At 46.2% G+C, this 26,747-nt stretch overlaps 2 protein-coding genes across 3 annotated transcripts in view; one reads left to right on the top strand and one right to left on the bottom strand.

The window, feature by feature from the left end:
- The window catches only part of LOC117424012 (butyrophilin subfamily 1 member A1-like), a 403,039-nt gene that overhangs the window by 70,988 nt on the left and 305,304 nt on the right, over positions 1 to 26,747 (bottom strand). The window lies entirely within an intron of this gene.
- Positions 1 to 26,747, top strand: part of LOC131709363 (zinc finger protein ZFP2-like) — a 319,568-nt gene that overhangs the window by 178,727 nt on the left and 114,094 nt on the right. The window lies entirely within an intron of this gene.

Here is a 26,747-nt window from a genome sequence, read left to right as displayed (position 1 = left end):
GTCAGTGTGTCTGTGCTGTGTGTCTGTACTGTATGTGTGTCAGTGTGTCTGTGCTGTGTGTATGTACTTGATGTGTGTCAGTGTGTCTGTGCTGTCTGTCTGTACTGGATGTGTGTCAGTGTGTCTTTGCTGTCTGTCTGTACAGTATGTGTGTCTGTGCTGTGTGTCTGTACTGTATGTGTGTCAGTGCTGTGTGTCTGTACTGGATGTGTGTCAGTGTGTCTGTGCTGTGTGTCTGTACTGGATGTGTGTCAGTGTGTCTGTGCTGTGTGTCTGTACTGTATGTGTGTCAGTGTGTCTGTGCTGTGTGTCTGTACTGTATGTGTGTCAGTGTGTCTGTGCTGTGTGTCTGTACTGTATGTGTGTCAGTGTGTCTGTGCTGTGTGTCTGTACTGTGGATGTGTGTCAGTATGTCTGTGCTGTGTGTCTGTACTGTGGATGTGTGTCAGTGTGTCTGTGCTGTATGTGTGTCAGTGTGTCTGTGCTGTGTGTCTGTACTGTGGATGTGTGTCAGTGTGTCTGTGCTGTGTGTGTGTCAGTGTGTCTGTGCTGTGTATCTGTACTGTATGTGTGTCAGTGTGTCTGTGCTGTATGTGTGTCAGTGTGTCTGTGCTGTGTGTCTGTGCTGTATGTGTGTCAGTGTGTCTGTGCTGTGTATCTGTGCTGTATGTGTGTCAGTGTGTCTGTGCTGTGTGTCTGTACTGTATGTGTGTCAGTGTGTCTGTGCTGTGTGTCTGTACTGTATGTGTGTCAGTGTGTCTGTGCTGTGTGTCTGTACTGTATGTGTGTCAGTGTGTCTGTGCTGTGTGTCTGTACTGTATGTGTGTCAGTGTGTCTGTGCTGTGTGTCTGTACTGTATGTGTGTCAGTGTGTCTGTGCTGTGTGTCTGTACTGTATGTGTGTCAGTGTGTCTGTGCTGTGTGTCTGTACTGTATGTGTGTCAGTGTGTCTGTGCTGTGTGTCTGTACTGTATGTGTGTCAGTGTGTATGTGCTGTGTGTCTGTACTGTATGTGTGTCAGTGTGTCTGTGCTGTGTGTCTGTACTGTATGTGTGTCAGTGTGTCTGTGCTGTGTGTCTGTACTGTATGTGTGTCAGTGTGTCTGTGCTGTGTGTCTGTACTGGATGTGTGTCAGTGTGTCTGTGCTGTGTTTCTGTACTGGATGTGTGTCAGTGTGTCTGTGCTGTCTGTCTGTACTGGATGTGTGTCAGTGCTGTGTGTCTGTACTGGATGTGTGTCAGTGTGTCTGTGCTGTGTGTCTGTACTGGATGTGTGTCAGTGTGTCTGTGCTGTGTGTCTGTACTGGATGTGTGTCTGTGCTGTGTGTCTGTACTGGATGTGTGTCAGTGTGTCTGTGCTGTCTGTCTGTACTGGATGTGTGTCAGTGTTTCTGTGCTGTCTGTCTGTACTGGATGTGTGTCAGTGTGTCTGTGCTGTCTGTCTGTACGGTATGTGTGTCAGTGTGTCTGTGCTGTGTGTCTGTACTGGATGTGTGTCAGTGTGTCTGTACTGTATGTGTGTCAGTGTGTCTGTGCTGTGTGTCTGTACTGTATGTGTGTCAGTGTGTCTGTGCTGTGTGTCTGTACTGTATGTGTGTCAGTGTGTCTGTGCTGTGTGTCTGTACTGTATGTGTGTCAGTGTGTCTGTGCTGTGTGTCTGTACTGTGGATGTGTGTCAGTATGTCTGTGCTGTGTGTCTGTACTGTGGATGTGTGTCAGTGTGTCTGTGCTGTATGTGTGTCAGTGTGTCTGTGCTGTGTGTCTGTACTGTGGATGTGTGTCAGTGTGTCTGTGCTGTGTGTGTGTCAGTGTGTCTGTGCTGTGTATCTGTACTGTATGTGTGTCAGTGTGTCTGTGCTGTATGTGTGTCAGTGTGTCTGTGCTGTGTGTCTGTGCTGTATGTGTGTCAGTGTGTCTGTGCTGTGTATCTGTGCTGTATGTGTGTCAGTGTGTCTGTGCTGTGTGTCTGTACTGTATGTGTGTCAGTGTGTCTGTGCTGTGTGTCTGTACTGTATGTGTGTCAGTGTGTCTGTGCTGTGTGTCTGTACTGTATGTGTGTCAGTGTGTCTGTGCTGTGTGTCTGTGCTGTATGTGTGTCAGTGTGTCTGTGCTGTGTGTCTGTATTGTATGTGTGTCAGTGTGTCTGTGCTGTGTGTCTGTGCTGTATGTGTGTCAGTGTGTCTGTGCTGTGTGTCTGTACTGGATGTGTGTCAGTGTGTCTGTGCTGTGTTTCTGTACTGGATGTGTGTCAGTGTGTCTGTGCTGTCTGTCTGTACTGGATGTGTGTCAGTGCTGTGTGTCTGTACTGGATGTGTGTCAGTGTGTCTGTGCTGTGTGTCTGTACTGGATGTGTGTCAGTGTGTCTGTGCTGTGTGTCTGTACTGGATGTGTGTCTGTGCTGTGTGTCTGTACTGGATGTGTGTCAGTGTGTCTGTGCTGTCTGTCTGTACTGGATGTGTGTCAGTGTTTCTGTGCTGTCTGTCTGTACTGGATGTGTGTCAGTGTGTCTGTGCTGTGTGTCTGTACTGTATGTGTGTCAGTGTGTCTGTACTGTATGTGTGTCAGTGTGTCTGTGCTGTGTGTCTGTACTGTATGTGTGTCAGTGTGTCTGTGCTGTGTGTCTGTACTGTATGTGTGTCAGTGTGTCTGTGCTGTGTGTCTGTACTGTATGTGTGTCAGTGTGTCTGTGCTGTGTGTCTGTACTGTATGTGTGTCAGTGTGTCAGTGCTGTGTGTCTGTACTGGATGTGTGTCAGTGTGTCTGTGCTGTCTGTCTGTACTGGATGTGTGTCAGTGTGTCTGTGCTGTCTGTCTGTACAGTATGTGTGTCTGTGCTGTCTGTCTGTACTGTATGTGTGTCAGTGCTGTGTGTCTGTACTGTATGTGTGTCAGTGTGTCTGTGCTGTGTGTCTGTACTGGATGTGTGTCAGTGTGTCTGTGCTGTGTGTCTGTACTGGATGTGTGTCAGTGTGTCTGTGCTGTGTGTCTGTACTGGATGTGTGTCAGTGTGTCTGTGCTGTGTGTCTGTACTGGATGTGTGTTAGTGTATCTGTGCTGTCTGTCTGTACGGTATGTGTGTCAGTGTGTCTGTGCTGTGTGTCTGTACTGGATGTGTGTCAGTGTGTCTGTGCTGTCTGTCTGTACGGTATGTGTGTCAGTGTGTCTGTGCTGTCTGTCTGTACAGTATGTGTGTCAGTGTGTCTGTGCTGTCTGTCTGTACAGTATGTGTGTCAGTGTGTCTGTGCTGTGTGTCTGTACTGTATGTGTGTCAGTGTGTCTGTGCTGTGTGTCTGTACTGGATGTGTGTCAGTGTGTCTGTGCTGTCTGTCTGTACTGGATGTGTGTCAGTGTGTCTGTGCTGTCTGTCTGTACTGGATGTGTGTCAGTGTGTCTGTGCTGTGTGTCTGTACTGTATGTGTGTCTGTGCTGTGTGTCTGTACTGTATGTGTGTCAGTGTGTCTGTACTGTATGTGTGTCAGTGTGTCTGTGCTGTGTGTCTGTACTGTATGTGTGTCAGTGTGTCTGTGCTGTGTGTCTGTACTGTATGTGTGTCAGTGTGTCTGTGCTGTGTGTCTGTACTGTATGTGTGTCAGTGTGTCTGTGCTGTGTGTCTGTACTGTATGTGTGTCAGTGTGTCTGTGCTGTGTGTCTGTACTGGATGTGTGTCAGTGTGTCTGTGCTGTCTGTCTGTACTGGATGTGTGTCAGTGTGTCTGTGCTGTCTGTCTGGACAGTATGTGTGTCTGTGCTGTCTGTCTGTACTGTATGTGTGTCAGTGCTGTGTGTCTGTACTGGATGTGTGTCAGTGTGTCTGTGCTGTGCGTCTGTACTGGATGTGTGTCAGTGTGTCTGTGCTGTGTGTCTGTACTGGATGTGTGTCAGTGTGTCTGTGCTGTGTGTCTGTACTGGATGTGTGTCAGTGTGTCTGTGCTGTCTGTCTGTACGGTATGTGTGTCAGTGTGTCTGTGCTGTCTGTCTGTACAGTATGTGTGTCAGTGTGTCTGTGCTGTCTGTCTGTACGGTATGTGTGTCAGTGTGTCTGTGCTGTGTGTCTGTACTGGATGTGTGTCAGTGTGTCTGTGCTGTGTGTCTGTACTGGATGTGTGTCAGTGTGTCTGTGCTGTGTGTCTGTACTGGATGTGTGTCAGTGTTTCTGTGCTGTCTGTCTGTACTGGATGTGTGTCAGTGTGTCAGTGCTGTCTGTCTGTACGGTATGTGTGTCAGTGTGTCTGTGCTGTCTGTCTGTACGGTATGTGTGTCAGTGTGTCTGTGCTGTCTGTCTGTACGGTATGTGTGTCAGTGTGTCTGTGCTGTGTGTCTGTACTGTATGTGTGTCAGTGTGTCTGTGCTGTGTGTCTGTACTGTATGTGTGTCAGTGTGTCTGTGCTGTGTGTCTGTACTGTATGTGTGTCAGTGTGTCTGTGCTGTGTGTCTGTACTGGATGTGTGTCAGTGTGTCTGTGCTGTCTGTCTGTACTGGATGTGTGTCTGTGTGTCTGTGCTGTGTGTCTGTACTGTATGTGTGTCAGTGTGTCTGTGCTGTGTGTCTGTACTGGATGTGTGTCTGTGTGTCTGTGCTGTGTGTCTGTACTGGATGTGTGTCAGTGTGTCTGTGCTGTCTGTCTGTACTGGATGTGTGTCTGTGTGTCTGTGCTGTGTGTCTGTACTGTATGTGTGTCAGTGTGTCTGTGCTGTGTGTCTGTACTGTATGTGTGTCAGTGTGTCTGTGCTGTGTGTCTGTACTGTATGTGTGTCAGTGTGTCTGTGCTGTGTATCTGTACTGGATGTGTGTCAGTGTGTCTGTGCTGTATGTCTATACTGTATGTACTGTATGTGTGTCTGTGCTGTGTGTCTGTACTGGATGTGTGTCAGTGTGTCTGTGCTGTCTGTCTGTACTGGATGTGTGTCTGTGTGTCTGTGCTGTGTGTCTGTACTGGATGTGTGTCAGTGTGTCTGTGCTGTCTGTCTGTACTGGATGTGTGTCTGTGTGTCTGTGCTGTGTGTCTGTACTGTATGTGTGTCAGTGTGTCTGTGCTGTGTGTCTGTACTGTATGTGTGTCAGTGTGTCTGTGCTGTGTGTCTGTACTGTATGTGTGTCAGTGTGTCTGTGCTGTGTATCTGTACTGGATGTGTGTCAGTGTGTCTGTGCTGTGTGTCTGTACTGGATGTGTGTCAGTGTGTCTGTGCTGTCTGTCTGTACAGTATGTGTGTCAGTGTGTCTGTGCTGTCTGTCTGTACGGTATGTGTGTCAGTGTGTCTGTGCTGTGTGTCTGAACTGTATGTGTGTCAGTGTGTCTGTGCTGTGTGTCTGAACTGTATGTGTGTCAGTGTGTCTGTGCTGTGTGTCTGTACTGGATGTGTGTCAGTGTGTCTGTACTGGATGTGTGTCAGTGTGTCTGTGCTGTCTGTCTGTACTGGATGTGTGTCAGTGTGTCAGTGCTGTCTGTCTGTACGGTATGTGTGTCAGTGTGTCTGTGCTGTCTGTCTGTACGGTATGTGTGTCAGTGTGTCTGTGCTGTCTGTCTGTACGGTATGTGTGTCAGTGTGTCTGTGCTGTGTGTCTGAACTGTATGTGTGTCAGTGTGTCTGTGCTGTGTGTCTGTACTGGATGTGTGTCAGTGTGTCTGTACTGGATGTGTGTCAGTGTGTCTGTGCTGTCTGTCTGTACTGGATGTGTGTCAGTGTGTCAGTGCTGTCTGTCTGTACGGTATGTGTGTCAGTGTGTCTGTGCTGTCTGTCTGTACGGTATGTGTGTCAGTGTGTCTGTGCTGTCTGTCTGTACGGTATGTGTGTCAGTGTGTCTGTGCTGTGTGTCTGTACTGTATGTGTGTCAGTGTGTCTGTGCTGTGTGTCTGTACTGTATTTGTGTCAGTGTGTCTGTGCTGTGTGTCTGTACTGTATGTGTGTCAGTGTGTCTGTGCTGTGTGTCTGTACTGTATGTGTGTCAGTGTGTCTGTGCTGTGTGTCTGTACTGTATGTGTGTCAGTGTGTCTGTACTGTATGTGTGTCAGTGTGTCTGTGCTGTGTGTCTGTACTGTATGTCAGTGTGTCTGTGCTGTGTGTCTGTACTGTATGTGTGTCAGTGTGTCTGAACTGTGTGTCTGTACTGTATGTGTGTCAGTGTGTCTGTGCTGTGTGTCTGTACTGGATGTGTGTCTGTGCTGTCTGTCTGTACGGTATTTGTTTCAGTGTGTCTGTGCTGTCTGTCTGTACGGTATGTGTGTCAGTGTGTCTGTGCTGTGTGTCTGTACTGTATGTGTGTCAGTGTGTCTGTGCTGTGTGTCTGTACAGTATGTGTGTCAGTGTGTCTGTGCTGTGTATCTGTACTGTATGTGTGTCAGTGTGTCTGTGCTGTGTGTCTGTACTGTATGTGTGTCAGTGTGTCTGTGCTGTGTGTCTGTACTGTATGTGTGTCAGTGTGTCTGTGCTGTGTGTCTGTACTGTATGTGTGTCAGTGTGTCTGTGCTGTGTGTCTGTACTGTATGTGTGTCAGTGTGTCTGTGCTGTGTATCTGTACTGTTTGTTTGAGTGTGTGTCTGTGCTGTGTGTCTGTACTGTATGTGTGTCAGTGTGTCTGTGCTGTGTGTCTGTACTGTATGTGTGTCAGTGTGTCTGTGCTGTGTGTCTGTACTGGATGTGTGTCAGTGTGTCTGTGCTGTGTGTCTGTACTGGATGTGTGTCAGTGTGTCTGTGCTGTCTGTCTGTACTGGATGTGTGTCAGTGTGTCTGTGCTGTGTGTCTGTACTGTATGTACTGTATGTGTGTCTGTGCTGTGTGTCTGTACTGTATGTGTGTCAGTGTGTCTGTACTGTATGTGTGTCAGTGTGTCTGTGCTGTGTGTCTGTACTGTATGTGTGTCAGTGTGTCTGTGCTGTGTGTCTGTACTGTATGTGTGTCAGTGTGTCTGTGCTGTGTGTCTGTACTGTATGTGTGTCAGTGTGTATGTGCTGTGTGTCTGTACTGTATGTGTGTCAGTGTGTCTGTGATGTGTGTCTGTACTGTATGTGTGTCAGTGTGTCTGTGCTGTGTGTCTGTACAGTATGTGTGTCAGTGTGTCTGTGCTGTGTATCTGTACTGTATGTGTGTCAGTGTGTCTGTGCTGTGTGTCTGTACTGTATGTGTGTCAGTGTGTCAGTGCTGTGTGTCTGTACTGTATGTGTGTCAGTGTGTCTGTGCTGTGTGTCTGTACTGTATGTGTGTCAGTGTGTCTGTGCTGTGTATCTGTACTGTTTGTTTGAGTGTGTGTCTGTGCTGTGTGTCTGTACTGTATGTGTGTCAGTGTGTCTGTGCTGTGTGTCTGTACTGTATGTGTGTCAGTGTGTCTGTGCTGTGTGTCTGTACTGTATGTGTGTCAGTGTGTCTGTGCTGTGTGTTTGTACTGTATGTGTGTCAGTGTGTCTGTGCTGTGTGTCTGTACTGTATGTTTGTCAGTGCTGTGTGTCTGTACTGTATGTGTGTCAGTGTGTCTGTGCTGTGTGTCTGTACTGTATGTGTGTCAGGGTGTCTGTGCTGTGTGTCTGTACTATATGTGTGTCAGTGTGTCTGTGCTGTGTGTCTGTACTGTATGTGTGTCAGTGTGTCTGTGCTGTGTGTCTGTACTGTATGTGTGTCAGTGTGTCTGTGCTGTGTCTGTACTGTATGTGTGTCAGTGTGTCTGTGCTGTGTATCTGTACTGTTTGTTTGAGTGTGTGTCTGTGCTGTGTGTCTGTACTGTATGTGTGTCAGTGTGTCTGTGCTGTGTGTCTGTACTGTATGTGTGTCAGTGTGTCTGTGCTGTGTGTCTGTACTGTATGTGTGTCAGTGTGTCTGTGCTGTGTGTTTGTACTGTATGTGTGTCAGTGTGTCTGTGCTGTGTGTCTGTACTTTATGTTTGTCAGTGCTGTGTGTCTGTACTGTATGTGTGTCAGTGTGTCTGTGCTGTGTGTCTGTACTGTATGTGTGTCAGTGTGTCTGTGCTGTGTGTCTGTACTATATGTGTGTCAGTGTGTCTGTGCTGTGTGTCTGTACTGTATGTGTGTCAGTGTGTCTGTGCTGTGTGTCTGTACAGTATGTGTGTCTGTGCTGTCTGTCTGTACTGTATGTGTGTCAGTGCTGTGTGTCTGTACTGGATGTGTGTCAGTGTGTCTGTGCTGTGTGTCTGTACTGGATGTGTGTCAGAGTGTCTGTGCTGTGTGTCTGTACTGGATGTGTGTCAGTGTGTCTGTGCTGTCTGTCTGTACGGTATGTGTGTCAGTGTGTCTGTGCTGTCTGTCTGTACAGTATGTGTGTCAGTGTGTCTGTGCTGTCTGTCTGTACGGTATGTGTGTCAGTGTGTCTGTGCTGTGTGTCTGTACTGGATGTGTGTCAGTGTGTCTGTGCTGTGTGTCTGTACTGGATGTGTGTCAGTGTGTCTGTGCTGTGTGTCTGTACTGGATGTGTGTCAGTGTTTCTGTGCTGTCTGTCTGTACTGGATGTGTGTCAGTGTGTCAGTGCTGTCTGTCTGTACGGTATGTCTGTCAGTGTGTCTGTGCTGTCTGTCTGTACGGTATGTGTGTCAGTGTGTCTGTGCTGTCTGTCTGTACGGTATGTGTGTCAGTGTGTCTGTGCTGTCTGTCTGTACGGTATGTGTGTCAGTGTGTCTGTGCTGTGTGTCTGTACTGTATGTGTGTCAGTGTGTCTGTGCTGTGTGTCTGTACTGTATGTGTGTCAGTGTGTCTGTGCTGTGTGTCTGAACTGTATGTGTGTCAGTGTATCTGTGCTGTGTGTCTGTACTGTATGTGTGTCAGTGTGTCTGTGCTGTGTGTCTGTACTGTATGTGTGTCAGTGTGTCTGTGCTGTGTGTCTGTACTGTATGTACTGTATGTGTGTCTGTGCTGTGTGTCTGTACTGTATGTGTGTCAGTGTGTCTGTACTGTATGTGTGTCAGTGTGTCTGTGCTGTGTGTCTGTACTGGATGTGTGTCAGTGTGTCTGTGCTGTGTGTCTGTACTGTATGTGTGTCAGTGTGTCTGTGCTGTGTGTCTGTACTGGATGTGTGTCAGTGTGTCTGTGCTGTGTGTCTGTACTGGATGTGTGTCTGTGCTGTCTGTCTGTACGGTATGTGTGTCAGTGTGTCTGTGCTGTCTGTCTGTACGGTATGTGTGTCAGTGTGTCTGTGCTGTGTGTCTGTACTGTATGTGTGTCAGTGTGTCTGTGCTGTGTGTCTGTACTGTATGTGTGTCAGTGTGTCTGTGCTGTGTATCTGTACTGGATGTGTGTCAGTGTGTCTGTGCTGTGTGTCTGTACTGGATGTGTGTCAGTGTGTCTGTGCTGTCTGTCTGTACGGTATGTCTGTCAGTGTGTCTGTGCTGTCTGTCTGTACAGTATGTGTGTCAGTGTGTCTGTGCTGTCTGTCTGTACGGTATGTGTGTCAGTGTGTCTGTGCTGTGTGTCTGAACTGTATGTGTGTCAGTGTGTCTGTGCTGTGTGTCTGTACTGGATGTGTGTCAGTGTGTCTGTACTGGATGTGTGTCAGTGTGTCTGTGCTGTCTGTCTGTACTGGATGTGTGTCAGTGTGTCTGTGCTGTCTGTCTGTACGGTATGTGTGTCAGTGTGTCTGTGCTGTCTGTCTGTACGGTATGTGTGTCAGTGTGTCTGTTCTGTGTGTCTGTACGGTATGTGTGTCAGTGTGTCTGTGCTGTGTGTCTGTACGGTATGTGTGTCAGTGTGTCTGTGCTGTATGTCTGTACTGTATGTGTGTCAGTGTGTCTGTGCTGTGTGTCTGTACTGTATGTGTGTCAGTGTGTCTGTGCTGTGTGTCTGTACTGTATGTGTGTCAGTGTGTCTGTGCTGTGTGTCTGTACTGTATGTGTGTCAGTGTGTCTGTGCTGTGTATCTGTACTGTATGTGTGTCAGTGTGTCTGTGCTGTGTGTCTTTACTGTATGTGTGTCAGTGTGTCAGTGCTGTGTGTCTGTACTGTATGTGTGTCAGTGTGTCTGTGCTGTGTGTCTGTACTGTATGTGTGTCAGTGTGTCTGTGCTGTGTATCTGTACTGTTTGTTTGAGTGTGTGTCTGTGCTGTGTGTCTGTACTGTATGTGTGTCAGTGTGTCTGTGCTGTGTGTCTGTACTGTATGTGTGTCAGTGTGTCTGTGCTGTGTGTCTGTACTGTATGTGTGTCAGTGTGTCTGTGCTGTGTGTTTGTACTGTATGTGTGTCAGTGTGTCTGTGCTGTGTGTCTGTACTGTATGTTTGTCAGTGCTGTGTGTCTGTACTGTATGTGTGTCAGTGTGTCTGTGCTGTGTGTCTGTACTGTATGTGTGTCAGGGTGTCTGTGCTGTGTGTCTGTACTATATGTGTGTCAGTGTGTCTGTGCTGTGTGTCTGTACTGTATGTGTGTCAGTGTGTCTGTGCTGTGTGTCTGTACTGTATGTGTGTCAGTGTGTCTGTGCTGTGTCTGTACTGTATGTGTGTCAGTGTGTCTGTGCTGTGTATCTGTACTGTTTGTTTGAGTGTGTGTCTGTGCTGTCTGTCTGTACTGTATGTGTGTCAGTGTGTCTGTGCTGTGTGTCTGTACTGTATGTGTGTCAGTGTGTCTGTGCTGTGTGTCTGTACTGTATGTGTGTCAGTGTGTCTGTGCTGTGTGTCTGTACTGTATGTGTGTCAGTGTGTCTGTGCTGTGTGTTTGTACTGTATGTGTGTCAGTGTGTCTGTGCTGTGTGTCTGTACTTTATGTTTGTCAGTGCTGTGTATCTGTACTGGATGTGTGTCAGTGTGTCTGTGCTGTGTGTCTGTACTGGATGTGTGTCAGTGTGTCTGTGCTGTGTGTCTGTACTGGATGTGTGTCAGTGTTTCTGTGCTGTCTGTCTGTACTGGATGTGTGTCAGTGTGTCAGTGCTGTCTGTCTGTACGGTATGTCTGTCAGTGTGTCTGTGCTGTCTGTCTGTACGGTATGTCTGTCAGTGTGTCTGTGCTGTCTGTCTGTACGGTATGTGTGTCAGTGTGTCTGTGCTGTCTGTCTGTACGGTATGTGTGTCAGTGTGTCTGTGCTGTCTGTCTGTACGGTATGTGTGTCAGTGTGTCTGTGCTGTGTGTCTGTACTGTATGTGTGTCAGTGTGTCTGTGCTGTGTGTCTGTACTGTATGTGTGTCAGTGTGTCTGCGCTGTGTGTCTGTACTGTATGTGTGTCAGTGTGTCTGTGCTGTGTGTCTGTACTGTATGTGTGTCAGTGTATCTGTGCTGTGTGTCTGTACTGTATGTGTGTCAGTGTGTCTGTGCTGTGTGTCTGTACTGTATGTGTGTCAGTGTGTCTGTGCTGTGTGTCTGTACTGTATGTACTGTATGTGTGTCTGTGCTGTGTGTCTGTACTGTATGTGTGTCAGTGTGTCTGTACTGTATGTGTGTCAGTGTGTCTGTGCTGTGTGTCTGTACTGGATGTGTGTCAGTGTGTCTGTGCTGTGTGTCTGTACTGTATGTGTGTCAGTGTGTCTGTGCTGTGTGTCTGTACTGTATGTGTGTCAGTGTGTCTGTGCTGTGTCTGTACTGGATGTGTGTCTGTGCTGTCTGTCTGTTCGGTATGTGTGTCAGTGTGTCTGTGCTGTCTGTCTGTACGGTATGTGTGTCAGTGTGTCTGTGCTGTGTGTCTGTACTGTATGTGTGTCAGTGTGTCTGTGCTGTGTGTCTGTACTGTATGTGTGTCAGTGTGTCTGTGCTGTGTATCTGTACTGGATGTGTGTCAGTGTGTCTGTGCTGTGTGTCTGTACTGTATGTGTGTCAGTGTGTCTGTGCTGTGTGTCTGTACTGGATGTGTGTCAGTGTGTCTGTGCTGTCTGTCTGTACGGTATGTGTGTCAGTGTGTCTGTGCTGTGTGTCTGAACTGTATGTGTGTCAGTGTGTCTGTGCTGTGTGTCTGTACTGGATGTGTGTCAGTGTGTCTGTACTGGATGTGTGTCAGTGTGTCTGTGCTGTCTGTCTGTACTGGATGTGTGTCAGTGTGTCTGTGCTGTCTGTCTGTACGGTATGTGTGTCAGTGTGTCTGTGCTGTCTGTCTGTACGGTATGTGTGTCAGTGTGTCTGTGCTGTCTGTCTGTACGGTATGTGTGTCAGTGTGTCTGTGCTGTGTGTCTGTACGGTATGTGTGTCAGTGTGTCTGTGCTGTGTATCTGTACTGTATGTGTGTCAGTGTGTCTGTGCTGTGTGTCTGTACTGTATGTGTGTCTGTGTGTCAGTGCTGTGTGTCTGTACTGTATGTGTGTCAGTGTGTCTGTGCTGTGTGTCTGTACTGTATGTGTGTCAGTGTGTCTGTGCTGTGTATCTGTACTGTTTGTTTGAGTGTGTGTCTGTGCTGTGTGTCTGTACTGTATGTGTGTCAGTGTGTCTGTGCTGTGTGTCTGTACTGTATGTGTGTCAGTGTGTCTGTGCTGTGTGTCTGTACTGTATGTGTGTCAGTGTGTCTGTGCTGTGTGTTTGTACTGTATGTGTGTCAGTGTGTCTGTGCTGTGTGTCTGTACTGTATGTTTGTCAGTGCTGTGTGTCTGTACTGTATGTGTGTCAGTGTGTCTGTGCTGTGTGTCTGTACTGTATGTGTGTCAGGGTGTCTGTGCTGTGTGTCTGTACTATATGTGTGTCAGTGTGTCTGTGCTGTGTGTCTGTACTGTATGTGTGTCTGTGTGTCTGTGCTGTGTGTCTGTACTGTATGTGTGTCAGTGTGTCTGTGCTGTGTCTGTACTGTATGTGTGTCAGTGTGTCTGTGCTGTGTATCTGTACTGTTTGTTTGAGTGTGTGTCTGTGCTGTGTGTCTGTACTGTATGTGTGTCAGTGTGTCTGTGCTGTGTGTCTGTACTGTATGTGTGTCAGTGTGTCTGTGCTGTGTGTCTGTACTGTATGTGTGTCAGTGTGTCTGTGCTGTGTGTTTGTACGGTATGTGTGTCAGTGTGTCTGTGCTGTGTGTCCTTACTTTATGTTTGTCAGTGCTGTGTGTCTGTACTGTATGTGTGTCAGTGTGTCTGTGCTGTGTGTCTGTACTGTATGTGTGTCAGGGTGTCTGTGCTGTGTGTCTGTACTATATGTGTGTCAGTGTGTCTGTGCTGTGTGTCTGTACTGTATGTGTGTCAGTGTGTCTGTGCTGTGTGTCTGTACTGTATGTGTGTCAGTGTGTCTGTGCTGTGTCTGTACTGTATGTGTGTCAGTGTGTCTGTGCTGTGTATCTGTACTGTTTGTTTGAGTGTGTGTCTGTGCTGTGTGTCTGTACTGTATGTGTGTCAGTGTGTCTGTGCTGTGTGTCTGTACTGTATGTGTGTCAGTGTGTCTGTGCTGTGTGTCTGTACTGTATGTGTGTCAGTGTGTCTGTGCTGTGTGTTTGTACTGTATGTGTGTCAGTGTGTCTGTGCTGTGTGTCTGTACTTTATGTTTGTCAGTGCTGTGTGTCTGTACTGTATGTGTGTCAGTGTGTCTGTGCTGTGTGTCTGTACTGTATGTGTGTCAGTGTGTCTGTGCTGTGTGTCTGTACTATATGTGTGTCAGTGTGTCTGTGTCAGTGTGTCTGTACTGTATGTGTGTCAGTGTGTCTGTGCTGTGTGTCTGTACTGTATGTGTGTCAGTGTGTCTGTGCTGTGTGTCTGTACTGTATGTGTGTCAGTGTGTCTGTGCTGTGTGTCTGTACTGGATGTGTGTCAGTGTGTCTGTGCTGTGTGTCTGTACTGGATGTGTGTCTGTGCTGTCTGTCTGTACGGTATGTGTGTCAGTGTGTCTGTGCTGTCTGTCTGTACGGTATGTGTGTCAGTGTGTCTGTGCTGTGTGTCTGTACTGTATGTGTGTCAGTGTGTCTGTGCTGTGTATCTGTACTGTATGTGTGTCAGTGTGTCTGTGCTGTGTGTCTGTACTGTATGTGTGTCAGTGTGTCTGTGCTGTGTGTCTGTACTGTATGTGTGTCAGTGTGTCTGTGCTGTGTGTCTGTACTGTATGTGTGTCAGTGTGTCTGTGCTGTGTATCTGTACTGTTTGTTTGAGTGTGTGTCTGTGCTGTGTGTCTGTACTGTATGTGTGTCAGTGTGTCTGTGCTGTGTGTCTGTACTGTATGTGTGTCAGTGTGTCTGTGCTGTGTGTCTGTACTGTATGTGTGTCAGTGTGTCTGTGCTGTGTGTTTGTACTGTATGTGTGTCAGTGTGTCTGTGCTGTGTGTCTGTAGTGTATGTGTGGCTGTGTATCTGTACTGTATGTGTGTCAGTGTGTCTGTGCTGTGTGTCTGTACTGTATGTGTGTCAGTGTGTCTGTGCTGTGTGTCTGTACTGTATGTGTGTCAGTGTGTCTGTGCTGTGTGTCTGTACTGGATGTGTGTCAGTGTGTCTGTGCTGTGTCTCTGTACTGGATGTGTGTCAGTGTGTCTGTGCTGTGTGTCTGTACTGGATGTGTGTCAGTGTGTCTGTGCTGTCTGTCTGTACTGGATGTGTGTCAGTGTGTCTGTGCTGTGTGTCTGTACTGTATGTGTGTCAGTGTGTCTGTGCTGTGTGTCTGTACTGTATGTGTGTCAGTGTGTCTGTGCTGTGTGTCTGTACTGGATGTGTGTCAGTGTGTCTGTGCTGTGTGTCTGTACTGTATGTGTGTCAGTGTGTCTGTACTGTATGTGTGTCAGTGTGTCTGTGCTGTGTGACTGTACTGTATGTGTGTCAGTGTGTCTGTGCTGTGTGTCTGTACTGTATGTGTGTCAGTGTGTCTGTGCTGTGTGTCTGTACTGTGGATGTGTGTCAGTGTGTCTGTGCTGTGTGTCTGTACTGTATGTGTGTCAGTGTGTCTGTGCTGTGTGTCTGTACTGTATGTGTGTCAGTGTGTCTGTGCTGTGTATCTGTACTGTATGTGTGTCAGTGTGTCTGTGCTGTGTGTCTGTACTGTATGTGTGTCAGTGTGTCTGTGCTGTGTGTCTGTACTGTATGTGTGTCTGTGCTGTGTCTGTACTGTATGTGTGTCAGTGTGTCTGTGCTGTGTGTCTGTACTGGATGTGTGTCAGTGTGTCTGTGCTGTGTGTCTGTACTGTATGTGTGTCTGTGCTGTGTGTCTGTACTGGATGTGTGTCAGTGTGTCTGTGCTGTCTGTCTGTACTGTATGTGTGTCAGTGTGTCTGTGCTGTGTGTCTGTACGGTATGTGTGTCAGTGTGTCTGTGCTGTGTGTCTGTACTGGATGTGTGTCAGTGTGTCTGTGCTGTCTGTCTGTACTGGATGTGTGTCAGTGTGTCTGTGCTGTGTGTCTGTACTGTATGTGTGTCAGTGTGTCTGTGCTGTGTGTCTGTACTGTATGTGTGTCAGTGTGTCTGTGCTGTGTGTTTGTACTGTATGTGTGTCAGTGTGTCTGTGCTGTGTGTCTGTACTGTATGTTTGTCAGTGCTGTGTGTCTGTACTGTATGTGTGTCAGTGTGTCTGTGCTGTGTGTCTGTACTGTATGTGTGTCAGGGTGTCTGTCCTGTGTGTCTGTACTATATGTGTGTCAGTGTGTCTGTGCTGTGTGTCTGTACTGTATGTGTGTCTGTGTGTCTGTGCTGTGTGTCTGTACTGTATGTGTGTCAGTGTGTCTGTGCTGTGTCTGTACTGTATGTGTGTCAGTGTGTCTGTGCTGTGTATCTGTACTGTTTGTTTGAGTGTGTGTCTGTGCTGTGTGTCTGTACTGTATGTGTGTCAGTGTGTCTGTGCTGTGTGTCTGTACTGTATGTGTGTCAGTGTGTCTGTGCTGTGTGTCTGTACTGTATGTGTGTCAGTGTGTCTGTGCTGTGTGTTTGTACGGTATGTGTGTCAGTGTGTCTGTGCTGTGTGTCCTTACTTTATGTTTGTCAGTGCTGTGTGTCTGTACTGTATGTGTGTCAGTGTGTCTGTGCTGTGTGTCTGTACTGTATGTGTGTCAGGGTGTCTGTGCTGTGTGTCTGTACTATATGTGTGTCAGTGTGTCTGTGCTGTGTGTCTGTACTGTATGTGTGTCAGTGTGTCTGTGCTGTGTGTCTGTACTGTATGTGTGTCAGTGTGTCTGTGCTGTGTCTGTACTGTATGTGTGTCAGTGTGTCTGTGCTGTGTATCTGTACTGTTTGTTTGAGTGTGTGTCTGTGCTGTGTGTCTGTACTGTATGTGTGTCAGTGTGTCTGTGCTGTGTGTCTGTACTGTATGTGTGTCAGTGTGTCTGTGCTGTGTGTCTGTACTGTATGTGTGTCAGTGTGTCTGTGCTGTGTGTTTGTACTGTATGTGTGTCAGTGTGTCTGTGCTGTGTGTCTGTACTTTATGTTTGTCAGTGCTGTGTGTCTGTACTGTATGTGTGTCAGTGTGTCTGTGCTGTGTGTCTGTACTGTATGTGTGTCAGTGTGTCTGTGCTGTGTGTCTGTACTATATGTGTGTCAGTGTGTCTGTGTCAGTGTGTCTGTACTGTATGTGTGTCAGTGTGTCTGTGCTGTGTGTCTGTACTGTATGTGTGTCAGTGTGTCTGTGCTGTGTGTCTGTACTGTATGTGTGTCAGTGTGTCTGTGCTGTGTGTCTGTACTGGATGTGTGTCAGTGTGTCTGTGCTGTGTGTCTGTACTGGATGTGTGTCTGTGCTGTCTGTCTGTACGGTATGTGTGTCAGTGTGTCTGTGCTGTCTGTCTGTACGGTATGTGTGTCAGTGTGTCTGTGCTGTGTGTCTGTACTGTATGTGTGTCAGTGTGTCTGTGCTGTGTATCTGTACTGTATGTGTGTCAGTGTGTCTGTGCTGTGTGTCTGTACTGTATGTGTGTCAGTGTGTCTGTGCTGTGTGTCTGTACTGTATGTGTGTCAGTGTGTCTGTGCTGTGTGTCTGTACTGTATGTGTGTCAGTGTGTCTGTGCTGTGTATCTGTACTGTTTGTTTGAGTGTGTGTCTGTGCTGTGTGTCTGTACTGTATGTGTGTCAGTGTGTCTGTGCTGTGTGTCTGTACTGTATGTGTGTCAGTGTGTCTGTGCTGTGTGTCTGTACTGTATGTGTGTCAGTGTGTCTGTGCTGTGTGTTTGTACTGTATGTGTGTCAGTGTGTCTGTGCTGTGTGTCTGTAGTGTATGTGTGGCTGTGTATCTGTACTGTATGTGTGTCAGTGTGTCTGTGCTGTGTGTCTGTACTGTATGTGTGTCAGTGTGTCTGTGCTGTGTGTCTGTACTGTATGTGTGTCAGTGTGTCTGTGCTGTGTGTCTGTACTGGATGTGTGTCAGTGTGTCTGTGCTGTGTCTCTGTACTGGATGTGTGTCAGTGTGTCTGTGCTGTGTGTCTGTACTGGATGTGTGTCAGTGTGTCTGTGCTGTCTGTCTGTACTGGATGTGTGTCAGTGTGTCTGTGCTGTGTGTCTGTACTGTATGTGTGTCAGTGTGTCTGTGCTGTGTGTCTGTACTGTATGTGTGTCAGTGTGTCTGTGCTGTGTGTCTGTACTGGATGTGTGTCAGTGTGTCTGTGCTGTGTGTCTGTACTGTATGTGTGTCAGTGTGTCTGTACTGTATGTGTGTCAGTGTGTCTGTGCTGTGTGTCTGTACTGTATGTGTGTCAGTGTGTCTGTGCTGTGTGTCTGTACTGTATGTGTGTCAGTGTGTCTGTGCTGTGTGTCTGTACTGTGGATGTGTGTCAGTGTGTCTGTGCTGTGTGTCTGTACTGTATGTGTGTCAGTGTGTCTGTGCTGTGTGTCTGTACTGTATGTGTGTCAGTGTGTCTGTGCTGTGTATCTGTACTGTATGTGTGTCAGTGTGTCTGTGCTGTGTGTCTGTACTGTATGTGTGTCAGTGTGTCTGTGCTGTGTGTCTGTACTGTATGTGTGTCTGTGCTGTGTCTGTACTGTATGTGTGTCAGTGTGTCTGTGCTGTGTGTCTGTACTGGATGTGTGTCAGTGTGTCTGTGCTGTGTGTCTGTACTGTATGTGTGTCTGTGCTGTGTGTCTGTACTGGATGTGTGTCAGTGTGTCTGTGCTGTCTGTCTGTACTGTATGTGTGTCAGTGTGTCTGTGCTGTGTGTCTGTACGGTATGTGTGTCAGTGTGTCTGTGCTGTGTGTCTGTACTGGATGTGTGTCAGTGTGTCTGTGCTGTCTGTCTGTACTGGATGTGTGTCAGTGTGTCTGTGCTGTGTGTCTGTACTGTATGTGTGTCAGTGTGTCTGTGCTGTCTGTCTGTACGGTATGTGTGTCAGTGTGTCTGTGCTGTGTGTCTGTACGGTATGTGTGTCAGTGTGTCTGTGCTGTCTGTCTGTACGGTATGTGTGTCAGTGTGTCTGTGCTGTCTGTCTGTACGGTATGTGTGTCAGTGTGTCTGTGCTGTGTGTCTGTACTGTATGTGTGTCAGTGTGTCTGTGCTGTGTGTCTGTACTGTATGTGTGTCAGTGTGTCTGTGCTGTGTGTCTGTACTGTATGTGTGTCAGTGTGTCTGTGCTGTGTGTCTGTACTGTATGTGTGTCAGTGTGTCTGTGCTGTGTGTCTGTGTAACCCCACTTCCCACGTACTCTGCGTTGACACTTGTTTTCCTCTTTTTTTCGTAAATCAACAGCTTTTATTAATTTGTACATGCAGCGTCGGGTCTGAAAGAAGCAAGCCCGGAGTTAGCATACAAAAATTATTTTAACATTTTTTCACAACACATAATGCTCTATATGTGTATCTTATAACATAAACATATATCTACCGATCAATAGTTTAACAAAATACATGTAAAAATCAAAATGATATTATTATAAATCAGAGCACCTCAAACACGCAGCCTCACCTGAAAGAAGCAAGCCCGGAGTGACTTGCTCCTGCGCAGATGGGCTCTTACCCTTGACCTCAAAACGAGGCACTATTGACAAGCATATAAAAATGTAAAGGAACAGTGCAAATTCAAATTGCACCTGTTACATCTCACCCCCTCTAAATTTCAACAAATTTCCAGACTGATTACACTACAGTAATGTTATCAATTTCTTCAAGAACATTACAAAACATGAAAAAGAAACAAGGCCTGGGTTCTATACCCAGTTAGATGTACCAACTTGTAGTTATTCTTGACGAATTGTGAAATTAAAGAATCTGGCCAGGTTACAGTTGCTCTCACAGGGTTGAAATGTGCCGATGTACACATTTCCTACCCTTTCTTATGCCTTGTTAAAAAAAACCACTTCTGAAACAGGTGATTCACAAAAACAAAATAAGAAAACAGTTGTATTACAAAATACAAACAACTTACAAAAATTGAAAAAAACCATACATATTCTCAGTATTAGTCCCTTTTTTTTTTTTTTTAACTATCTCCACTACGAAATTATTTTTTTGTGCAAAAAGAGACCCAACAGACATACTCATACTGCATATTAGTCTATCTACAGACTTCACTATACGCCCTGCTCTGGTTCTAGTAACTGTCTGCTCTGGCTCAATCTCCACGATTTGTCCATTTGCTGTTTCTGCAGTAACGCTAACTGGACTTAGCCCCTCATTAACTTCAGAAAGACTTGGGCTTCTTTCGGGAGAGTCACAGGACTCTTCTACTCTGTTCCCTCTCTGTGGTTCTTCATCTTCAACAGAGTTCTGGTTAACGGGTTCAGGAATTGGCTCTTCATCATCACTTTCAGCATCACTTCCATGTGAAAGGTTTTCACAGGACCCTTCAGCAGCCATCATTGACATTCCTTCCTCTAAACTGCTTTCCAGTGATTCATTTTGTTCTGCTCCCTGAGATACCCAGTTCCTGGTTCTGGTCTCCACATCTTCCATCTCAACTTCACTTACATAGCTTCTTTGTCCCTCTGAGGATTCTCCTGAAGAAAGAATATCCCCTTCACAGTCAGTATCTAATGGTAGGAAGTTCGCCTGCATGATCAGGTTCCGATGAACAGTTTTCTCCTCCCCTGTTCCAATCCTGCGGATTTGGTAAATGGGCAGTTTTGCATCTTTCTTCACAACTTCATACAGAGCTGACTCCCATTTGTCAGCTAACTTTTTTTTTCCTCTTTCAGTCTTATTGGCCAGGAGGACTCGATCCCCTTCAGCAATGGCGGTGCCCTTGACTTTTTTGTCAAACTGACGTTTCTGGTGCGCTTGCTCTCTCAGTGCATTTTTCTGTGCAACATGGACAGCTTCCTTTAGATCTCGTCTCAGCTGGGACACATAAGCATCGTAATCCACCACGTTCTCATCTGTCAGCACATTGCCGAACATCACGTCAACAGGTAGGCGAGGTATCCTCCCAAACATGAGGTAAAACGGTGCATAGCCAGTCGTCTCATGGGTTGTGCAGTTATAAGAGAATGTCAGCGTGTTAATCATTTGTGGCCACCTATGCTTAGTTCTCGGGGGCAGCGCTCTTATCATTGCTCCCAACGTACGATTAAATCGTTCAACACTGCCATTCCCAGCCGGGTGATAAACTGTTGTACGAGAATTTTCTATATGAGCTATATCAAGCAATTCCTGCACCAGCTGTGACTCAAAATTAGAACCGCGATCTGAATGAATGCGTTGTGGGAAACCGTATACACAGAAATAATCATTCCACAAGCGCTTGGCTACCTGTTTAGCTGTTTGGTTTGTACAGGGAAAAGCATGTGCAAGACAAGTAAAATGGTCAGTGACCACAAGAACATCCACGTTGCTATTTCTATGATCCTCAGCTGACCAGAAGTCTATGCAAACCAATTCAAGAGGAGAAAAGGTTTGTATGGATTCAAGTGGAGCCCTAGCTTCAGGTTCAGGAGACTTGCTCAAAACACATCTCCTACACTTCATCACATAGTCTTTCACCTCCTGTTCAAGGCCAGCCCAGAAGAATCTTTGGCGTGCTAGTTGCAGCGTTCTAAATTGCCCTTGGTGTCCAGCCTCATCATGAACTCCTTTTAACACAATAGATATCAACACTGAAGGTACAATAAATTGGTACCTTTTCTGACCAGAGACAATGTCTTTTGACACTCTATACAGTATGCCATCTTTGATTTGGAGTTTTCTCCATTGCTTTAACAGCCTCAACACTCGAACACCTTCATGACACCTTTCACGTCTGGATGGACGTCGCTTCCTTTGCACGTAGAACATCACCCTGGATACTATGCTGTCTTCTTCTTGCCTTCGTTTAAGGTCGTTATGGGAAAAGGCCGGAATGGTCTGCTGAGAATGAAGTGCGACACACCGGTTGTTTACTGCCAAACTGACTGCTCTGTCCGGCACTGTGCACCCCCATTGACAATGTACATCCAGAATAGCTGTCACCTCCTCAGCTGTTACCATACCTGCCAACTGTTCACTACCTGTTGAAGTAACCAAAGCTTGAGTGTTGACCGTTAGATGGAAAGCATCATGAACATCTTTCTTCTGAATTGACTCTGACTCGTCTACAAGAGCCTGGTATGGCTCCCGGGTGAGACGCTCCGTCACACTTGTTTTCACAAAGGGGGACCTGCTCAGACGGTCTGGAATTACATTTTTGACACCTGGGACATATTTCAAATCAAAATTGTATGGAGCAAGTCTTGACACCCACCGTTGCTCACAAGCATCAAGTTTGGGCTTTGTTAGTATATAAGTCAATGGGTTATTATCTGTCCATATTGTGAAGGTTCTTCCTCTCAACCAGTGACTAAACTTGTCACAGACTGCCCACTTTAAAGCAAGGAACTCAAGGCGGTGTGCTGGATATTTCGTCTGTGCCCGATTCAAAGATTTACTTGCAAAAGCCACAGGCCGGGCCCTCTGTTCTCCATCTGCCACTTGACTCAAGCAGGCACCTAAACCATAGGAAGAGGCATCAACTGACAAAACGAAAGGCTTATCAAAATCAGGGTGAGCCAAAACCACTGTTTGTAGGAGAGCCTCCTTTAAGCTTAAGAAAGATTGCTGACACTCTGTTGTCCAGTCTTCAGGACTCAGTTTCTTAAACCTGACTCTCTTCGAGTGACCCTTTGAGCCTTGTTCAGCAGTCAGCTTGTACAGCGGTCTAGCTTTCGCAGAGAAACCCTCAATGAAATGATTGTAATAATTCAACATCCCTAGAACAGACCTGACTTTCTTAGGAGAGGGTGTGCAGCCATCTTCCAGCATTAAGTCTCTCTCAGTGAGATTAGCCATTACTGCCACCTTGTCTGGGTCGGTGGACACACCCTCTTCACTGACCACGTGCCCTAAAAATTTCAGCTGTCTTTGCAAAAAGTGACATTTCTTTGGAGACAATTTAAGACCATGGTTTTGGAGACGACTAAACACCATTTCCAGCCTCTGAAGAGCTATCTCCTCACTGGGTGCAAACACCAGTAAATCATCAAGATAACACAACAAGCTAGTGTAATTCTGGTCACCAAAAATAGAACTCATAATTCTCATAAAAGAGCCTGGAGAATTACAAAGACCCTGTGGCATTCGATTATACTCAAACAAGCCAACTGGTGTAGTACAAGCCGTATATTTCTTGTCGCTTTCGTGCAATGGAACATTATAAAAGCCAGAAGTAAGGTCCATAGAGCTAAACAAGGAATTGCCTCCAAGAGCAGCTAAAGCATCTGACTGATGAGGCAATGGATAGGCATCCTTAAAGGTGCGTCGGTTCAGTTCACGGAAATCAGTACACACACGCACATCCCCTGATTTTTTCCACACAAGCACCAACGGTGAAGCCCATTCACTATTTGACTTCCTAATAATGCCTTTCTCTTCCATATCATTGAGAACCTGCTTAAGCCTGTGATAGTCTGCAGGTGAAACCCTACGATAAGGTAACACCACAATCCAGTTTGTTCCTTGAAAAAATCTGCTCGTATTTAACAACTAAATCTCTAAGCTTAGTCTTCCACTGATCGCTTACTTCACATGAATTCAAGTCTAGTCCAGCACGTTCCAACTCGGTGACAATGGAGTTTACATCACGTGTACATTGGAAATTCATTTGAATGCCTTCCGTCTCAGTTCTGCTATTAACATGGGTGCTGTCCATACCGAGTCCCCAGTCAAAATCCTCAAGAGCAATACATGGGTGCACATCTGCAATTTTTGTGTTACGTCTCAAAGTCAATGGCTCACTCAAAGAGTTAATTACTTTTACAGGGACCCACCCATCTCCCCACAAAGGTGTAACAACTCGACCGACCAGTACATTTCTGTTGACAGCTCTTGAAGTGGAAGATTCAACCACAACAGTACTACCAGCTGATATTTGGACTTTATCTGGTAGCTTACCCCATAACACGTGCTCACTGTGAGGTTGGAGGACCACGGTCTTCCTCAATTTTGCCGTTCCCACCTTATTTGGAATGTGATCTCCTCTCCATCGCACAAGGTTGGCCATTAGAGTCATAAATCTACCACTCTCACCCATCTCTCCTTTGTCAGGTTCTTTCAGGAGCCTCCAGTAATTGTCATTGCTTTTCATAACCTGAATGAGATGTTTTATCACATTAGTACCAATAATAAATGCATCCACTTGTCCTGGTACCACTAAAACAGGAACAATCATTTGATAGCCATACAGGGTTATTTCAAGGTCATAAATGCATTTGGGTTGAACCTGGAGCCCCCCACAACCTATAAGTGTGACATTTGCCTCTCTACTATCATTAACACTGAGCTCACTGCGTTCTATAAGCTCAATCTCTGTCTGCACACTAATGGTGCATGCCATCGAGCCACTGTCCAGAAGAGCAGGAAACTTCAGGTCTGCACCTATGGAAACCATGGTATAAAATAGGCTGTCACTGTTCACCAATTGTTGTGTTCTTTGAAAAATAGCTTCCTTGTTTTTCTCAATTTTGCCACAATGGTTGCTATATATGGATTTGAGATCATCAGTATCTAAGGCTGGGGGGTTTATTGTATTGCCCACACAGTCCCCCTTCAAGTGTGGACAATCTAGTTTTCCTGCTGACTATCGGATTTCGGAGCAGCCAAGGGATCAGTTACCTGGTTACTGACTGGGCAGTTTCTGCAGCTGTGATCCGACGAAAAACATGTGAAACATAGACGGTCACGTATACAATGGGTCTTCGTGCTATGATCCCTCCCATCACATATCTGACAATGGTTTCTCGGTCTGACCTTCCAATTCTGTTTTTGAGGTCTCCCACCCACATTGTTAAGAGCCTTTGCAAGCAGATCAATTAACTTTGTCAGTGTGTCTTCATTTTCTGAACCTTGTCTGGCACTGGGCTGCGAACACTTGTGTTCAGGCTGCACATGGGTCACATCAGAAGCTTCCTCATTGGCTTGTTTGCTTGTTGTCCTAGACTCAACAGCAATATTACTCTGACCTCTTGTAGCACCAGTGCTAAGCCAGTTTCTTTTTAATCTTAGCTCTCGTTGGTGGCTATCCAGCATATCCTGTACTTCTTGGACTGACCATTTTTCCAGTGGTCTGGTCTTAAAAGCGCTAGCCAGTTGTGCATCGGGGCAGTGTCTAATGAACAGCATTGCAACCTCTAAACCTGGGTCATCAACCTTCCTACCCCTTCTTTGCAAACAGTCAGTCACAAGATCCATGGACTTGTTAACCCTTATCCAATAATTAAATGCACTTTCATTGGGCCGAGGCAAAGTAGCGTAGAAATCGGCCAGTGGAGTTGTAGACGAAATTGCATCACCAAAAATGCTGCTTCAGTATGCTAAAGATCGCTTCAGAATTTGTTTGCAAATCTACGTTACTATTTCTGACTGCAATTTTCACAACGTCTTTAGCTTTTCCTCTTAATTTTTCCATAATTTCACGTGAATGCACCTGAACTTCAAAGTCTTTCTTTCGCAAATAATTTTACATTACTTCTTCCCATTCATAAACATTACACTTATCGGTTTCATCGCCACGAAATGTAGGTGGTTCCTTAACCTCAGACTTTACAATCACATTGAGCTTCGACAAATCAAGTGTGCTAGCAGTTTCAGAAACTCTATTGTGTTCTTTTAAACCAACACTGTTATCATCATGTGAACTGTCATGGTTTGGGGAATTTACACTCTCTACTAACTTACTATTAACTAATTGAGAAACAATAGATTCTCCAATTTGTTGTCCCAACTGCACAATTACTTGTGTTAGCATCTCCCCTGAAAGTCCCTGATGCTCTGTTTCACAAGTAGCATTATTTGAATCAGATACACAAAAGGATGGACAAGACTGCTGCATTTCTGCCATTTTGACACCCAAAACACCAGATTCAACACTGTGAGTGTTTGGAGTGCTAAACATTACATGCTCTCTGGCGCCCCCTGGTGGAATTTGCATCGCCGGTACATTTCTAGTCCACCCCCTTCCCATTCCTGCTGTACTGAAACCAGCAGCTGCAACAGGGCTGAACTCGCGCCACTTTTGCTTAGGCTTTACTGACTCGCATTGTTCTATATTAACAGTCTTATCACTCCAGTGTGCCATTGTAATTCTATAAAATACAATACAATAGTTCAAAACATTGAAATGAAAACAACATTAAAGAAAGAAAACCGCGTTTCTTTACATAAACTGAACAGGAATCACGTTACACATTCGACTTCAAATTTAAATTGTAGACATCAATGTACATTGCAATGCGGCGTATATCGTATTTATTTTCCACTACTCTGCAATTACACCTTCCCTATACCCGTCTGCACTATCTTAGGACCTGAATCACACGCTTGTCCCACGGCGATCGGCTGAGCTGATCTTAGTTCCATCCGGGTCACGGCACCAAATGTAACCCCACTTCCCACGTACTCTGCGTTGACACTTGTTTTCCTCTTTTTTTCGTAAATCAACAGCTTTTATTAATTTGAACATGCAGCGTCGGGTCTGAAAGAAGCAAGCCCGGAGTTAGCATACAAAAATTATTTTAACATTTTTTCACAACACATAATGCTCTATATGTGTATCTTATAACATAAACATATATCTACCGATCAATAGTTTAACAAAATACATGTAAAAATCAAAATGATATTATTATAAATCAGAGCACCTCAAACACGCAGCCTCACCTGAAAGAAGCAAGCCCGGAGTGACTTGCTCCTGCGCAGATGGGCTCTTACCCTTGACCTCAAAACGAGGCACTATTGAACAAGCATATAAAAATTTAAAGGAACAGTGCAAATTCAAATTGCACCTGTTACATCTGTACTGTATGTGTGTCAGTGTGTCAGTGCTGTGTGTCTGTACTGTATGTGTGTCAGTGTGTCTGTGCTGTGTGTCTGTACTGTATGTGTGTCAGTGTGTCTGTGCTGTGTGTCTGTACTGGATGTGTGTCAGTGTGTCTGTGCTGTGTGTCTGTACTGGATGTGTGTCTGTGCTGTCTGTCTGTACGGTATGTGTGTCAGTGTGTCTGTGCTGTCTGTCTGTATGGTATGTGTGTCAGTGTGTCTGTGCTGTCTGTCTGTATGGTATGTGTGTCAGTGTGTCTGTGCTGTGTGTCTGTACTGTATGTGTGTCAGTGTGTCTGTGCTGTGTGTCTGTACAGTATGTGTGTCAGTGTGTCTGTGCTGTGTGTCTGTACAGTATGTGTGTCAGTGTGTCTGTGCTGTGTATCTGTACTGGATGTGTGTCAGTGTGTCTGTGCTGTGTGTCTGTACTGTATGTGTGTCAGTGTGTCTGTGCTGTGTGTCTGTACTGTATGTGTGTCAGTGTGTCTGTGCTGTGTGTCTGTACTGGATGTGTGTCAGTGTGTCTGTGCTGTGTGTCTGTACTGTATGTTTGTCAGTGCTGTGTGTCTGTACTGTATGTGTGTCAGTGTGTCTGTGCTGTGTGTCTGTACTGTATGTGTGTCAGTGTGTCTGTGCTGTGTGTCTGTACGGTATGTGTGTAAGTGTGTCTGTGCTGTGTGTCTGTACTGGATGTGTGTCAGTGTGTCTGTGCTGTGTGTCTGTACTG

Source organism: Acipenser ruthenus, chromosome 43 (assembly GCF_902713425.1).
Source record: "Acipenser ruthenus chromosome 43, fAciRut3.2 maternal haplotype, whole genome shotgun sequence".
NCBI classification, from domain to species: domain Eukaryota; kingdom Metazoa; phylum Chordata; class Actinopteri; order Acipenseriformes; family Acipenseridae; genus Acipenser; species Acipenser ruthenus.
The sequence above is the reverse complement of the archived record's forward strand: the minus strand, read 5'-3'. Positions and strand labels throughout refer to the sequence as shown.